The sequence below is a fragment of the Myodes glareolus genome, chromosome 2, assembly GCF_982192425.1.
Source record: "Myodes glareolus chromosome 2, mMyoGla1.1, whole genome shotgun sequence".
Lineage (NCBI taxonomy): Eukaryota > Metazoa > Chordata > Mammalia > Rodentia > Cricetidae > Myodes > Myodes glareolus.
The window spans coordinates 50,259,590-50,275,320 of NC_142027.1; the positions used below are offsets into that span (position 1 = coordinate 50,259,590).

At 38.7% G+C, this 15,731-nt stretch overlaps 1 protein-coding gene across 31 annotated transcripts in view; it reads left to right on the top strand.

The window, feature by feature from the left end:
- The window catches only part of Zbtb20 (zinc finger and BTB domain containing 20), a 758,948-nt gene that overhangs the window by 486,722 nt on the left and 256,495 nt on the right, over positions 1 to 15,731 (top strand). Inside the window, exon 1 of one of the 31 annotated variants that reach the window (XM_048422831.3) lies at positions 1,367 to 1,499. The exons of 29 other annotated variants lie outside the window; for them this stretch is intronic. The gene's annotated coding sequence lies outside the window, so the exon portion shown is untranslated. Of the gene's footprint in view, positions 1 to 1,366; positions 1,500 to 2,182; positions 2,273 to 15,731 lie in introns of those variants that run through there. One more of the 31 variants, XM_085685621.2, reaches the window with a different exon arrangement.

Below are 15,731 nucleotides of genomic sequence, written 5' to 3' on the forward strand. Positions count from 1 at the left end.
TTTTAGTGGACACTCACAAATGTGATATAGTGGTCTAAGAATAGTGATAATAATAGTAGTCTCTGGTATGTTCACCATTGGACAATCACAACCTTGACAAAAGTGGATAAAAACCAATTCAGTCTTTGTAATGCTTCAGTTAGGATACTGTCACTCCCCTTTCAACGGGAAGGAAACAGACTAGGAAACTCATTGACTATGTGATAGGATGCTTGAAGTGATATGCAACTGGAATAAAAGGTCCGGAGACGGTCTCGCCTCCTCTCTGAACACACACACTGTGCATCTGAGAGATAAAAGCTAGGAATGTGTTCTAGATCTTCATGGCTCCTCTTCAAACTTCCATAAAGTTGTCCTCTAGTTTCTCTACTCCCTAACTCAGTCCGTTTCTCATGACGCACGGTTCCAAACCACCACACTTGAGGTAGCCTTCTTCTTCTGATGCTGATAATTTTCAATATCCAGCTTAGTAGGCTTATCAAAATACAGTGGCTTGGTATGTTTCAGTCTGTTTTAGGAAGTTTTTATCAGTTGATTTGTGGGACAGTTTGCCTCTCTATCGCTGATTGACTTTTTTAACTTAAAATTTCCCCCTTTCATTTTGACTTACCTCTAGCTATTTTAGAGTGTACAGTACAGGAGTGATGTTTCAGAATCCTGGGAGTAGAGAAGGCCACTTTCTAACAGAGCCCTATCTACTAAATAAATTTCTACACAACCACCTGTTGTTTGGAAATACGGGCACAAGGCAGTGTCCCCTGTGTGTACCATTGAACTTTCAGTGTCTTCTTTTCTCTAGGCTCTTTTCTATTGCAAGCCTTGATGTAGAGAGTGCTTCTCTTTAATGTTTTTCAGGCAGCTTATGTAAGAATACAGTCAGTCCAAATGTCCACCTTAATGTATCAGTTATATATGATTACATTGTTTTATGAAATATACTACTTCTCTACACAACTGCTGTGCTTTGCTTTTCTTTTGTTTTGCTACTTAGCAATTGGGAAACCATATCAAGATACTGAAACAATATAATATATAACTACCTGTTTTTACTTAATTTACAGCTCATGGGATAAGTTGGTGCTCACGTAGTATTAATGGCCAGCATGCTTTAGCCTTCAAAATCTGTTTTGTTCGTACAATGCTGCCATTCTTTCTGCAGTTCTGTATTCTTTACCCCAGAGCTGATGAGATTCTTTCATTGTGACCTGCAATTCCCTGCATATTGCACAGTTGAGTCTAGGCTGCTTTTCTGCTTCATTTTGCTCCTGACCTGCCCCCCCCCCCCCAACACACACACCCCAATGCTATTCCAGGCCTGGCCTCTCATGACCAGAGACTGCTGACTCATCCTGGCCTGTGCCAAGCTGTGCAGTCGCTTAGTGATGTGGACAGGAGTCGAAGGACTAGAATGAGCTCACAGAACTCAGTTCACTTGTTGCTCACGGTACAGTCCAGCATGAGCTGGAAAATTAGGAACCTCAGCCTCCCGAGCAGAAAGAGTAAGTAGATTAAACACAACTGCATCTTCAAGTCCTCAACAAGCAGGGGACGGTGGTGGGTGGGGGCTTGCTTAGCATGGCTCATGGCCGTGGCTAGGGTATTCCGGGTCATCAGGAGTTTCCCTTTGTCCTCTTTTCTCCTCTCCTCCACAGTTGCACCCTTCCCCCCCCCCCCCCTTCCCTGAACTTCCCTTCTGAAAATGTCCGGATGGTAGAGCAATGATCTGGGCAGAAATGAAATTTTGTTAATAAGCAGCCTCCGCACGAAACCCTGGAACACAGACTGCTGAAACTGCTCACTGTAGCCTGTCTACTGGGGACTCACGTGAACGTGCCAGCAGAATTCAAGGACGCGAGAGAAGCTTCCCCACCTTCCTTCTTGATTCTCTTTTTCTTTCTGTTTTAAGAGAGGTAGTTTCAGGAGACATGGCTGCATTCTGGTGTGGTGCAAAGTTTTCCGTCGGGAGACAATAATGTACATTCCTCTGGCAGGACGGGATAGGTTTTTTTTTTTTTTTTTTTTGGTGTGTGTGTTTCTCTTGCTGTTGTTTATTTATAAGACATTTCCTCTCAGCTAGTGGAAGTTAGATCGTAAGAGGCTCCAGTGATTTTCCTTCCACCCCCCCTCCCTAATTTCTGTGCTTCAGCACTCTGGAACACTGTGAACTCACCAAACTAATCAGAGCAGGGAGCTTAGCAGCCAGGCCTGGACACTCTCAGGAGACTGTGCTGCTTCTCAGCCATCACTCCCTGGATCAGGAACCACAATCCTGGTGAGTGGTGAGGTTCCAGAATTTGATGTAGCAAGGATTCTATTCTTGGTGTCTCTGAGACAGGCAGGAAATAAAGGGTATTTTAAAATTTTTTTTTAAAAAAAAAGCCTGCCAAAGAATCAAACAGTGATGGAGATTTTTAGTGTGTACAGCTGAGCACCCTCTGGACAATGGCAGAACCTAGAGGCTCTGCTCAGGAGCAGCCTGTAGGTATAGGTTTTGCGTTGCCAAATAGGGCTGTCAGCCTTGACGTGCCTAGCAAACATGCTTGTGGGAGGAGAAAGGTAGGTGAGTGACTGGGACAGGGAGGAAGAGCTCAGGGTGGTAGGAGGGAGAAGTGAAAGTGGGAATAATTATTCCTCTGAAGTTTTCCTCTGTTAACGTCTGTTCTGAGTAGCTGTGTCGTGCGCACAGTACTCACATACCTAACCAAGGCAGAGAGAAAATCTGTAGTAGTTGTAAGCTATGAATGTTGCTCGGACTCTCCCTTTAGAGATCACCTCTTCAAGTCTTGGTCACTCTTAACTGTTAGGCACCTCTCCCCATCTGACCTTAGGAAAACGTCATGTGTCACGCCCTATTCTTTATTTCTCTGTATTCATGCTACTGAGCAAAAGAATTCAGAGAGACTCCGTATATGATTCCAAGGAAATTTATCATCTTGACAAAGGAAACTGATGATTGTCTTCACAATGTTAAACCCAAATATAGTATTGTCCTCAATTTAAGAGACCAACTGAATGGGCTCTGGGAAGTTGTCAAAGGAATGGAATGGGGTAGGGGTGGGGTTGTAGCCTGTCTGATATGTCATAGTCAGTAGGGACCTTCCACATCCTTCTTGGTGATGAATACCCTCCCTGGAAGGGAAATGTGGAATGAGGTTTTGTCTTCTGCTCTCAGGTCCCTACTTTAATTGCTATTCTAAAGATATTCAGTTTTACTGTGCTTTCTCATTTTTCTGAGTTCAAGAATCTGACATGCTCTAAAAGATTGAATGGAAAAAAAGAGAAAACAAAAACCAAAACAATATGGTGGCTATAAAATTATTTGACTGTGTGACATCATCTGAAGTGAATTGCTCTTGGAGGGGGAAGGAGTCTTTGATGTTCCCAATATGGTTCTCATAGGTTAAAACTTCCCAAATCCACAGCCCAGCCTAAGGGCCATTTACTCGATGTCCTTAAATATTTGGAAAGAGATGCCACTTCATTGTTTTCACTGTCTTTGCTATTAACAGATTGCTAGTAACACATTACTAGGGTTAAACTGCCTTAGTAATAGTTGACTTTACAGAGTGTGTCTTGCATGTCTTTATGTATGTGTGTATATACCTTTGTCCAAATTGGTACACTGATTCTATATATAGTATTGATACTTACCCTTGGAATTTTGTTTGCTGGTTTGGGTGAGTTGGATTTTTAACCACAGAACTCGTGCATGCTCATATGCCCAAGTGCCCTGCAGACACCATGTTCTGCTACAATGTCATACGAGGATTTGTAAGTGACCCCTAGAACAAACCCAAGTTCTAGCACAACTCCTGTAGTTTCCAAAGCTCATCAAATTTCTTAGCTGACATTATAAAAGGAAGCTACTTCAATTAAGTTAGGGCCAGAATGGGAAAGCCTTGTGTGGTATAGACTCCATTTCTATTAGCCCATGTTAGTAACTACTGCACTACTTATATGGACAATCTGTTGTGAGACACTTTTAATTTATTTGTCATTTTCTAAAATGGTGAACAACAAAATGGTGTTAAAAAACTTTCAAACATGAAGTTGGGTGCTGGTGTCACTGGCCTTTAAATCCTTTAAATCAAGCACTTAGAAGTTAAAGAGAAGTGAATCTCTGTGAGTATGAGGCCAGTTTGGTCTACAGAGCAAGTTACATGACAGCCAGGACTGTTATAGACAAAAACCCTGTCTTAAAAAAACCAATAAGTAAATAAATAAATATTTGAATATGACTGAAGAAATGCACAGTGCTCTTTGTCCGTGGCCACCCGTAGCTACCTAGTAGTCCGTGACTCTCTCTGCTGTGATCCCCAGCTGCACAGACTTGAGAGAGAAGCAGTCTCTGTGGACTACGCTGAAGACAGCTGGGTCTATTAACACTTGGAGACAATTTATTCTCAAAAACTATGACTGTACATAAAAAATTTGTAAGCAACTTTAGGCAGAGAGTGTAAACACATTTACCTAACATTATGTCCCAAGAAATTATATTTTATAAATCTAATCTGCCAGAGAGATTTTCTTATAGTTGCTAAGATCTAGAGTTCTATATGGTTATAAAAAATTGTCTTAGTGAGTTGATAAGAAGTTAGAATTTGATTAGTACATATTTTGTTGGAGGGAAAATGATGTCTTTGTATAAGCTGACATAGCATAGGCGTATTCATATTTCCTGACTTTTTCCATTGCTATATAAATAAGCCTTTAATAACATATTAGAACTAGTTCAGTTTTTCAGTGTTCATATGGAAGTTTTAATTTCATTAAATTAATGAAGATTCATGTTTTAAAATATATTTTTTCTTGCAAACAAATTTTAGATGGGATCATTTCCTACATGTTATACTCATTTAATTAGGCAGTAACAACTATACAGAAGTGAAATTGCTAAATAACCAGATTGTGATTGCCGCATTAAGAGATTATTCTATCTTTTCTCATCCTTTTGGCAAATTAATACTAAATGAAGAAGTTGTTCTATTTGTGCAGAAGTGTTTTTGGGTATTTTCTGCGATTCCCTAAGAAGAACACATGCTCTATATGTTATAACAAGTTTTTGGAACATATATATGATTGAGTATGTATGTTAACATAAATGTATTTATATGTGCAAAACCATGTTCTTATATTTTCAAAGTAAGATTTTACCTAGTTTTTCTTGACTTTGAATTTCACACAATATTTTTAAACTGGACATAAACAGAGCTAAGATGACATTTTATCACAGTGGTAATACAGACAGTTTATGTAGTTATTTATGAACAGTGTCTTCAAATGGGATGATCTGATAACTGGTAAATTTAGTAATTATCCTTGATTAAATATGCATGACAGATTGTAAACCTAAATTCTATTCTGCAGAACTTCAAAATATTAATTGTTGTGTTTAAGAAGCAGCTTAAAATTAAGTAGAAAGAAATTAAATATATAATAATAAAAATTGAGTATATTTAATGAATTCAGTTTTGTAAAACTTAATACATATACAAATGACCTAGTTTATTCTTTTATTCCTCAGCTATTCAGTTGTATTTTAAATGCATTAATACTGTACTTATATATTAGCATCAGAATATAATTTCCCAGATATCCTTGCAAGATAATGCTGTCAATCAGGTCACATTTTCCCTGTGAAGCTTTTCATGATAAGCCAAGCTAATGATGATATGTCACTGATTGCATTTTTAAAGGCAGCAGCCGTCACTTATCTTATGCTGCCTTGGATTAGAAATCTCTGTATAGACAGAGGGTATTATATTTTATGTTTGTGTGTTCTTCCCCTTCTAAACAATGTCATGATGCCTCAGTCTTAATGAAGGAGCTGGAGGATCAGTGGCTAGCTAGTGGATGAATGAATATGTATATTCATTGGCAGTGAATATCTCTTGCTTGCCTTAATGGCAGAGCATGTCCAGCAAACAAGTCAATAGACTTTTCTGTCTGCATCCCCTTACTCATCTTCTTAGAGCTGCAGCTGTCCTAGCTATCTACTGAGGTAGTTTCTCTAATCACACGAAGATTGGGCCATTTCTAATGGAACATGGAGGTCTTCAATTTACAGTAGTTCCCTTCATTTTCTGGGACTCTTGTTAGGTCAGATACCTAACTTGGTTAGCTCATGCAGTCTGAACATACCGTATTACTTGTAATGTTCCATGTTAGCTGGAGCTTCTCCAGGTTGTGAATGTGACTCTCCTCTTCCTCAAAGTCCACAGCTGAGCAGCCAGACTGGTGGAAGTGTGGAGGTGCATGAACTGGTTCTGAATGCTGTGAACTAGACAGGAGAGAGGTGAAGCAGACGGGCCGCGCAATAAAGAGCAGGGGCAGGAGGACAGGCAGCCAAATCATTTGCACAGTCTTAACAAGCACTAATTAAATGCCCTGTTTGAGGTAAATAATAGCTGAACATAGCCAAGTTCAATTGTTTCTGATCGATGAGGAGAGAAATTGGTAAATTCACTTGGTGCTGCTTCAGTTATTGAGCCACAGCCCACTGAGACATCTTCAGAGAAGGGGGCATCAATTGAGTCAGCCTCTAGTGTGCCATTTGCTGTGTCCTCATTCCAGTACCCTGTATGATGCCCTGATGTAATAAACCAAACAGTAAGTGTATATACTATGAATAAACATAGTAAACAATAACTAAAAGAAAAATGTATGAAGTGGATTTTAATCTAAACTGTTGTTCGTCAATCACCATGACAATCTCCAAGCTGTATTTGATCCTGCTTTCTGAAAATGGTTTTCCATTTCTGAAAATGATTGTTAATGTGGCCATGTGTGGTATATAAGTGAGATGCTCGGTTTTGTATTTTTTAAATTTTCTCTCTGCACTCTCTAGTAAACTGAATTCCTAGATGTAAGCAGCCAGGGGAGAAAAAGAAGTTATTCTCATAATGGATATTTAACCCTTGAACAATGGAAAGTTAACTCTGCAGATATGCCAAAAACTAAAATGTTTTTATTGGTGAATTTGTTCTCATTTGGGAATTAACACGTAGAGAACATTTCCAGTAGCACAAACTTGGCACCAAATAACCTGTTCATCCTGAAGCTACAAATATCACATTCACCTTCTAGTTCCTTCTGGCAGGATTTGTAGTCTGATGGCCTCTCGGGTAGTGTATACAAATCACTCTGAGGAACAAAATTGTATGAGTGCCTATTCCACTTTTGAAAATGAAAGAAAAATATCTATTTTATGAAAAACAGCAAATATGGAAGGATATAAATTGTAATAAAAGATATTAGCACCTTCACCTCCTGCTAATTGCCTCCCTAGTCAAGAGGAACAAAATGCTGTAATAAATGTTACAGCTACATCATGATCAGAGTACAAAAAAAGTCTACATTTCAATAGTGAATTAAAAAAGAAGAACACACCAGGTAGACTTAATTTAGGCTTCTAAATTAAGGGACTGATCTGCTTCATTTTCCTAAGAAAGATAATGGTACCCATTTGACTGACTTGCCAGTGTTTCTGGAGGATCAGAGTACAAAGTCTGTTTCTCCATTATAATCACTAAACATACTTTTAACATTCATTCTTTTTTCATTCACAAAATACTTTTGAATATGTATTCCATCAGTTTTTATTGTAGAAGCTAAAGATTTGTTGATAAACAAATACTCATTGAGGACCTCAAACTATATAGCCCACACACTTCCAGGGCTGGGGATTCTAGAGTACATAAACAAAGAGAAGTCTCTATTCTTATTTTATGTCTGGGAGAGACACATGAAGAAATTCATATAGAAAGTACATGACTTGTTAGTGTTAAGTGCTGTGGAGAGCAGTTAATCAGGACAGAGAAAGATAGGACTTAGGTTGTCCTTTAAAATTGCATGGGGACCACATTTGAGACAAGGCTTCATTGGAAGCAAAATTTTGTCTAATTCTATACAAGTGCATCATCAATGGAACTATCTAGTGCAAAGTACTTGGACAAGAATAGTGTTGTTGTGTATAGAAGTTTAAAGTCACTAGAAATAACATGGAGAGTGGGAGAGGAGTGGAAAGATTGGTCATCAACCTTACAGTTAGTTTGGAGAAAAACCTCCAATGTACTATTAGAATAATAGGTGACTGTAGTAAGTTACTATACATTTCTGAAAACTAGATTTTTCTGGAAAATACAGTTTTCTCACCATAAAGAAATGATAATTATTTAAAAGATGAGTATATTTAGCTTGATTTAATCATTGTATGTATGTATATATGCAACATATATACATATATAGTTACTGAGACATTACATACTCTGTTAGTAAATACAGTTTTATATTTTTATGCATATTTTGAGAATAAATTTAAAAATTAGTTAAAATTTATATCAATAAATTTATATGCAGTGTACAAAAATGAATATAGCAGGCAGCCTGAGTGATAGCAAAGATGGTTCTGTAGAAGGATCAAATGGAAAATAGGCAGTGTGAATCTGATCACTTAGCCTAGAAGCATGCTGATGTTAAGATGATAGTTCTGTTATCACCTGTACAAAGATTAAGTAGGGTATGGCCTGAAATTCTCATTATAGGAGGGACAGATAGAGAATGAGCTTGAGATAATGTCATACTGATAACTTTACTGAAGGATGGTCAAAGAAACAGGCTCCAAATATTGTACATCTCAAAATACCCTGGAGTAAAACATCAAGGAAACACTACAGAGAAGGTAGTAAACCCATGCTGGCTGTGAAGGATTCTCCCAGAGGACCAAAGAGAAGGAAAGAATCTGTGATAGGAGCAGCTGGGGCAAAGGCTCTTAAGTGGGGAACAGGTGAGATGAGGAAGAGTGACAGTGATGTTTACTTGTGTGGTGGGGAGAATGGTGGTGTGTATGTAAGCAGGGAACAATCATGGTGGCCTTGATTGCCTTTCAAAGACGCTTTAACTTCTTTCAGCATTTGGGGAGCCATTAAAAGGTTTCAAGTAGAGGTTAATAATCTTTGTGTTACAGAAGATCACCCTGGCAGCAGAAAGGAAAGGATAGATTGTAGGAGTGGGACAGGAAAGGCAGGTAAATGAGTTAGGGGGCACCTTAAATTGTTCAGGCAGGAAACAATGAAATACTGAACTAGGACAATAACTGTGGGAATAGACATAAAGGAGGAGACTTGTTCCAGAGATAACTGACAGAATGGACACAATTTAATAACCTCTGGGCCTGGCATGAAAAGAAGGAGGAATTCTGGATTGCTCTCAGGTTCCTGCCTTATACAACTAAACAAGAAAAGCTGTGAGGAGTAAGTCATGTAGGATGGGGAAGATGATAAACTTGCTTTTGAATGTGTTTAATTGTTGGGGGAGCACCAGACTCATGTCCAGTAGGCAGTTGGGTTTACTCAGGAATAGTGGAGCTGGATCAGCGACAGAGATACATGCGTAGCTGCCTTCTGAATCATCAGTATCATGGTTGAAGCTCAAATTATAAAGTGGATATTTCTCAAGGAAAGTACGATGAAGGAAAACAAACTGGATCAGACTGTTGGACTACACCATGTTTATGAAACAGAGAAGAAAGCAGAGCCATCAGAGATTATCATGTACTTTCATCTATGTGCCTGTCACTGTGCTAGCTATACTGAGGAGGGGAGCAAGATGAACAGCCCCAGAGCCTACCCCAGAAGCACACACATTTTGGACAAACATAAAAGGTTAATACTATTATCAACTCCAACCACAGGGCAGTACTAATAATGAACATCCAAGTGTAACATAAAGTCATATAGAATCTTTAATTAGACTACTATAAATTATAGATAAAAGTTTGCTGCCTGCAATTTTGCTGTAGAGTTCATTTCTGATTTCTCTAATGCTTGTATGTGTATGTTCCAGTGTTAGCATGGTTCAAGCTATTGGCAAAACAAGCCAGGTGTAAATTATGGTAGAATTGAAATCGATAGTGCTTTGAAGCACTGGAGTGCCCAGTTCACATCAGGGCGTGCGTCTGTGTTCACTGAAACATGGCTATCAAGTGCACCCCGAGTCATTAGATGTGTTATCCAGTGAATAACAGCATAATGATATTTTAGCAGAGCTGCCTTATGATAAATTCTGCTTTAGTGAAACCCCATATACAGAGCAATTTCTTCTGGCCGTGTATATTGCATGGCAAAGAAAGGATATCCTGCTGCGTATCAGAAGGCTGTAATTTCATTTAGGGGCTCTATTGACATCGTAAACTGCAAGAGCAGAGCTCAAGTGGCTATTTAAGTCATAGGAACTTCAAGCTAAAATTACTGCCTAGTCCTAATCGCCACCTCCAGGGGACTCTTGCCTATACATATAGGCTTTATGTTTCTATCTTTGTGTCTATAAATACTCAATCACTCCAGGGGATGAAGTGATAAGCTGTCCTAAAATATGACAGGTATCTGTCACCTTTGCAGCTGATACAGGCTTCAGGGCTGAAAACAAATTTATTATTCATTGAAGGTCAGATGATAAAAGGGACCCACCTCTCTCACAAACCACACACACACACACACACACACACACACACACAAGAGCTCATTGTCTGAGCTGTTGGCTTTTCTGTTTTAAGGCTTGTCTACCTAGTCCAGTATTAGTCTTTTGCACACAATCACTCTAGAAAATGAGGGATTTCTAGATGATCATCTCCCCCAGTGTACAAGACCTGTTCCCCTCATAGCTCTTCCAGTTTAGCTGTGTAAGGAAGAAACATGGGAGCCATCCAAAACTCCTTCTTTTAAGGCATACCTGAAAGTTACTAAAATGTGTTCACTCTGACTCTTTTTAAAATGTGTGTGTATGTGTGGTACATGTACACATGCGTATGTGACTGCATGTGTGTGGGTGTAAATGCATGTGTGGAAATAGGAGGTTGATATCAGGAGACTTCCTCCATTACCCTTTACCATATTCATTGAGGCAAGATCTCTCAATTGAATCCGGTGTTCAATGGTAAAGGACTATTCTAGTCCACCAGCATGCTCCAGGACTCCCCAGCCTCCACTTTCTAAATGCTAGACTTACAGACAGGATGCCACACCCACACCTGGACTCTCATCATCACACATACTGTTTGAGCGGTGAGCAACTTGACTGCTGAGCCATCTTTCCAGCCCCTGGCTCTGTTGATGATTAGCATCCTCCTCATTACCACCTATTCCTGTTGTACATGATCATGTGTTAGAAAAGATACAGTATGTTCACAAACATCATGCATACTCCTTCCCACCTGAAAATACCTGCTTGGTCCAGCTTTGAACTTGCATTTTTACCCTACTTGTTAATTTCCAAGAACACATAGAAGGAATTCATCTTTGATCGAGGTGGGCTAATGACTGATTATAGCTTTAACAAATTTCTAATATATCATCCCATTGTGGGCCTCATTCCTATTATCTACTTACTGTGGCTTCAAACATCTAATTGCTTTCATCCTTCTAATTCAGTAAATAAGTATAGAATAAATAATGATTGAATAGATACCCTTCCATTCTGAGTCTCATGACATAAATCCTAAGTCTGTTTGCTTTAACATGCTAAATTCTGACCTCACTGTCTACCTAGGCTATTCTGCCACTTTCTTTGTTATTCTCAGCCTTCCAGTCCAAACTCTTCCTTGTTAGTGTCTTCTTATCTAATGTGAAGCCTTCAATAGACCCAGTTAAAATAGGAGGCCTGACCCCTTTGTGCATCTTTTACTTCAGAAACTGTGAATGCCACCCTAGAGCAGTGCTTCATATGCCTATGCATGTTTCCATCCCATTCAGAACTTGAGTCATCCTACAGGTGGTTCATAATTCATTTGTATTTTAATCAGATGCCCTTGTCTCTAACCTTGACTCCATTCTTTATATCATGTTATCCATATACCCCTTTCTGTATTTGTTACATTCTCAGAAAAACATAGCAATATGTGGGTAAAATGGATATTAGCCACATTGATGAGAAACAGCATTGAACCACCTGGGTAGACTATCGTATCATTTATTTACCACCCACACTGATCCTTACCTTGGATCTCTGATGAACATCAGAGACCTTTGGCCCTGAACTTCGTCTCAGGCTCCCTGTACCTACTGCTTCCATATGCTAGTGCCAGTAACATCTAGAGATTTACTAATGGCAAGTTTAAATGAACAAAATCAATATTAGCATAGCAGTGTGTCTAATAGCAAACAGCCATAGGAGAAAGAAAGACCCATCATTGTTTTAACCATAAAGTCACTGGCAATTACATTCTGACATATATTTATTTTATTTTCTTGATTACCACTGTTTTTGAATTCATGAAAAAATGTGAGAAAAGATTATAGAAGAGGAAAATTTGAATTTAGAAAAAGTACTATGTTGAACTTAATTAGTAATTGTCACAATAGTTAACAATGCTACTGATTATCAAAGACACAATACCTGCTCACAAGGATAGTAGAGCTTTTATAGTTTTAGTGCTAAGATTAGCAATTACTTCCTAGAAATATCTTGATGGGATTGTTAGTCTGGTATTTTGTACCAAAGGAGCACTAAAGAATGGCAGTGAGCACTCTGGGACTCTGAGGATAGCAGCCCACAATGTGTGTAGAAGGCTTGGTGGCAGGAGGAGGACTTCTGCTAGAGAACTAGAAGGTAGACTAGGTGAATAAAAAGTGAAAAGTCATTTAGAGATAAGCAAAGATGGATCTAATGTTATGAGTTGTGAACACATGGTAGTGGAGAGATGGGAAGGAAATTCAACTAGTGAGAAGGAGGTGTGGTGTTTAGAAATGAGGAATTTAGAAACAAGGTCCATGTTATTGAATAGTGGAACCTAGATTAGCAATGTCAGATCGAGTCTAGTATGCTTCATTTGTGTGTGGTGATAGCAATGACTCTTTCACAGAACACAATAAGCATTTTTTTTCAATAATAATCCTTTTATAGACATAGTCAAAGAGCACAAAAGCAATGTTCAAGGAGTTAACTTGCCTGCACTGTAAAGTATAGACTGAGAAAGTTGAAGCTTGTTAGAGACTCTGAATGAGGAGCCATTGCAATAATTAAATTGTAAAGCAGTCAAAACACGAATACATTCACAATTGGGAGATTAAAAATTAGATATTTTAGAAAACAAAGCTCTTTACATGTCTTTTCCTTACCTTTCCTAATCTTTATCACACCAAACTCTAACTTTGACACTATCATACTTTTTAAATTCTAGCACCCTAACCCCTTTTGATATGATTTTCATGAAGTTTCTTTTTCCTTCTGAGACAGAGCTAGATTAGGGGTTAAGCACCCAGACTTACTCAGACTTCCAACAGATAGTGACTTTATTCTATCATGCTCTTAAACAACTCTTGAAGTTTGACCGCTTGGAACATAAACTCAGAGGCAAAACAGATTCCTCTCCAGTCCCCTTAATGATCTTCTGGGTTACTTCACAGATCATAGACCCCGGCTCCACAAAGGAGGTTCTGGGAGAGCATTTATTCTAGGTTCCTAATTATACTCAGTGTAAGTTTTTTCCTTCCTTTCTTCAGTTCTGCTAAGTAAGCAACCAAAAGAAACTTCAGGGGACTATATTGCAGTAAGGATATCAGCACCACCTCAGACTCTTGCTATTACACCTTAGACACAGTCAGACATTCCCAGGACTTTCTGGGATGTAATTTACACTGATTGACTTACTTTTATTGTGTTCATACATCATGACTTGCATGCATCCAGTTGACGTTTTTTTTTGTACAGGTCTAACATTTTTGAAGAAGAATGATTTTGTCGATGTATAATTTCTTTGTGGAACCCTTGTTGCGAAAAAAATGCACATACATGTTTTTCTTTGTCTCTAACTTAAGGCAAGAAGCCTATTTTAAGTTGATTTTAATAGGTGTCATTCACTACTTTCCTACTCAGAATTCCATGATTGTTCATTTTCTCTCTATCTTCGATGGATCTAGCAACATATGGCTCATAGTAGAGCATGAAACACATGTGTTGACTTTTTAATTTCATGTATTTTGAACACAGAGAGACCTCTATGAATTTCTGTTTTAAGTGCTGAGCTCCTAATGTGGAAAATGCTTCCTTCTGTATCAATTTATTTCTCCCTAGATGTTGAGTTGCAGATATATACTGGGCCTAATTTTGTCCACCAGTTGAAGCATGGAATTTGAATATAACTTTGCTTCTCAAACATGTTTGTCTGCATAGTGTAGAATAGCATCATATATAGGAAAACTATTTGAAAAATTAAAGAAGGACTTATGAATAGAAAACTCATGGGCCTACCATGGAATGGCATGTTTTTACCTAAAACTGGTATTAAGATCTGCATATTGATATTTTTGACACACTTATAACAATTCCCACTCTTAGTTTGATATCTATTTAATAGCAGTGTTAGCTGAAATACACTAGAGGTAAGCACGTGTTAGTGTTTCTTCATGTGTCTTCCTAAAGGGTAAGAAAAGAGCTTGATTTGCCAATGAAAAGAGGTGGTGTAATGAGACTTTCAAAGGGTGAAAAACAGATTTTTACTAAGATGGGCATTTCCTTTTCCTGCTTACTTCTGTTTGGTTTGTATATCATCATCACCATCATCATTATCATCCCTGAGATAAAAGGCAGGCTAGTTTTCCTGTAGATCACCTCTAGCAGCATAGAAATGAGTAATCTGATCAGTGAGATGACAGTGCAGTGAAAATGGCTAAAGAACCTTAGCGGTTAAAGAGTGTTGACTAAGCAAATACTTTTAACATATTTAATTAGAGATCAATCTTGGGAATTGCAGGTTGATGCTTCTGTGGCAATGAGCTAGATTAATCCTTGTTTGATATTTAGTTATTGATAAATTACTAAAAATGTCAGTGAATGTTTGTCAAGCCATTTTAAAGCAGCCTGAGTTTGTGGTTTACTGTGAGTCTGAACCAACTTCAGAGGCAACAGAAACAGTAAAATGAGGTCACTGGTGAGGAATGAAGGGTCTGTGAGTTGATGTGACCAAGGTTTGTCTGTGGAATTGTTTCCTGATCCCTATTGTTCACAAAGTCACTTGTGAAGTGTGTACAGTTCTGAGTCTCCATGTGGTGGTTTGAATGAGAATTACTCCCCACAGAGAGAGGCTCATATACTTGAATGTTTGGTCTGCAGTTGGTAAAACTATTTGAGAAGGATTAGGAGGTGTGATGTTGTAGGAGGTGTGGCCCTATTGGATGAAGTGTATCACTAAGAGTGGGCTTTTAGGTTTCAAAAGCTCAAACTAGGGCCAGTCTTCCTCTCTTTCTGCCTTCTACCTTCGGAGCAGCTTTTGCTCCAGCACCATGCCTGCTGTCTGCCATGCTTCCCACCATGATGTGCATGGACTAACCTTCAGAAACTCTAAGAAATCCCCAATTAAGTGCTTCTTTTATAAGTTGCTTTTGTCCTGATGTCTCTTCACAGCAATAGAAAAGTAACTAAGACACTACCTTAGCCATAGAGAACGGGAGCTTTCAGTGAAAACTCTTGGCCTTTGCATCTCAAATCCAGGAGCCATCTTACCAGCCCAAAACTGATTGCTTGTTCTAGGTTAAACACTTACACATCCAGAGAGGGAAGGAAAATTATACTTTTTGGCTAAATATAAGGGACATAGATAAAGCGTTAACGTACACAAAATGGCCATGGCTGAGGATCACTACAAAGCTATATGGAAACTGCTTGACTGGTCATAAAAGAAGACTGCCCAGGCATCTAGTGCTGCTCCGAGTTCACAGGCAAAGATGGAGAAGTGTCCT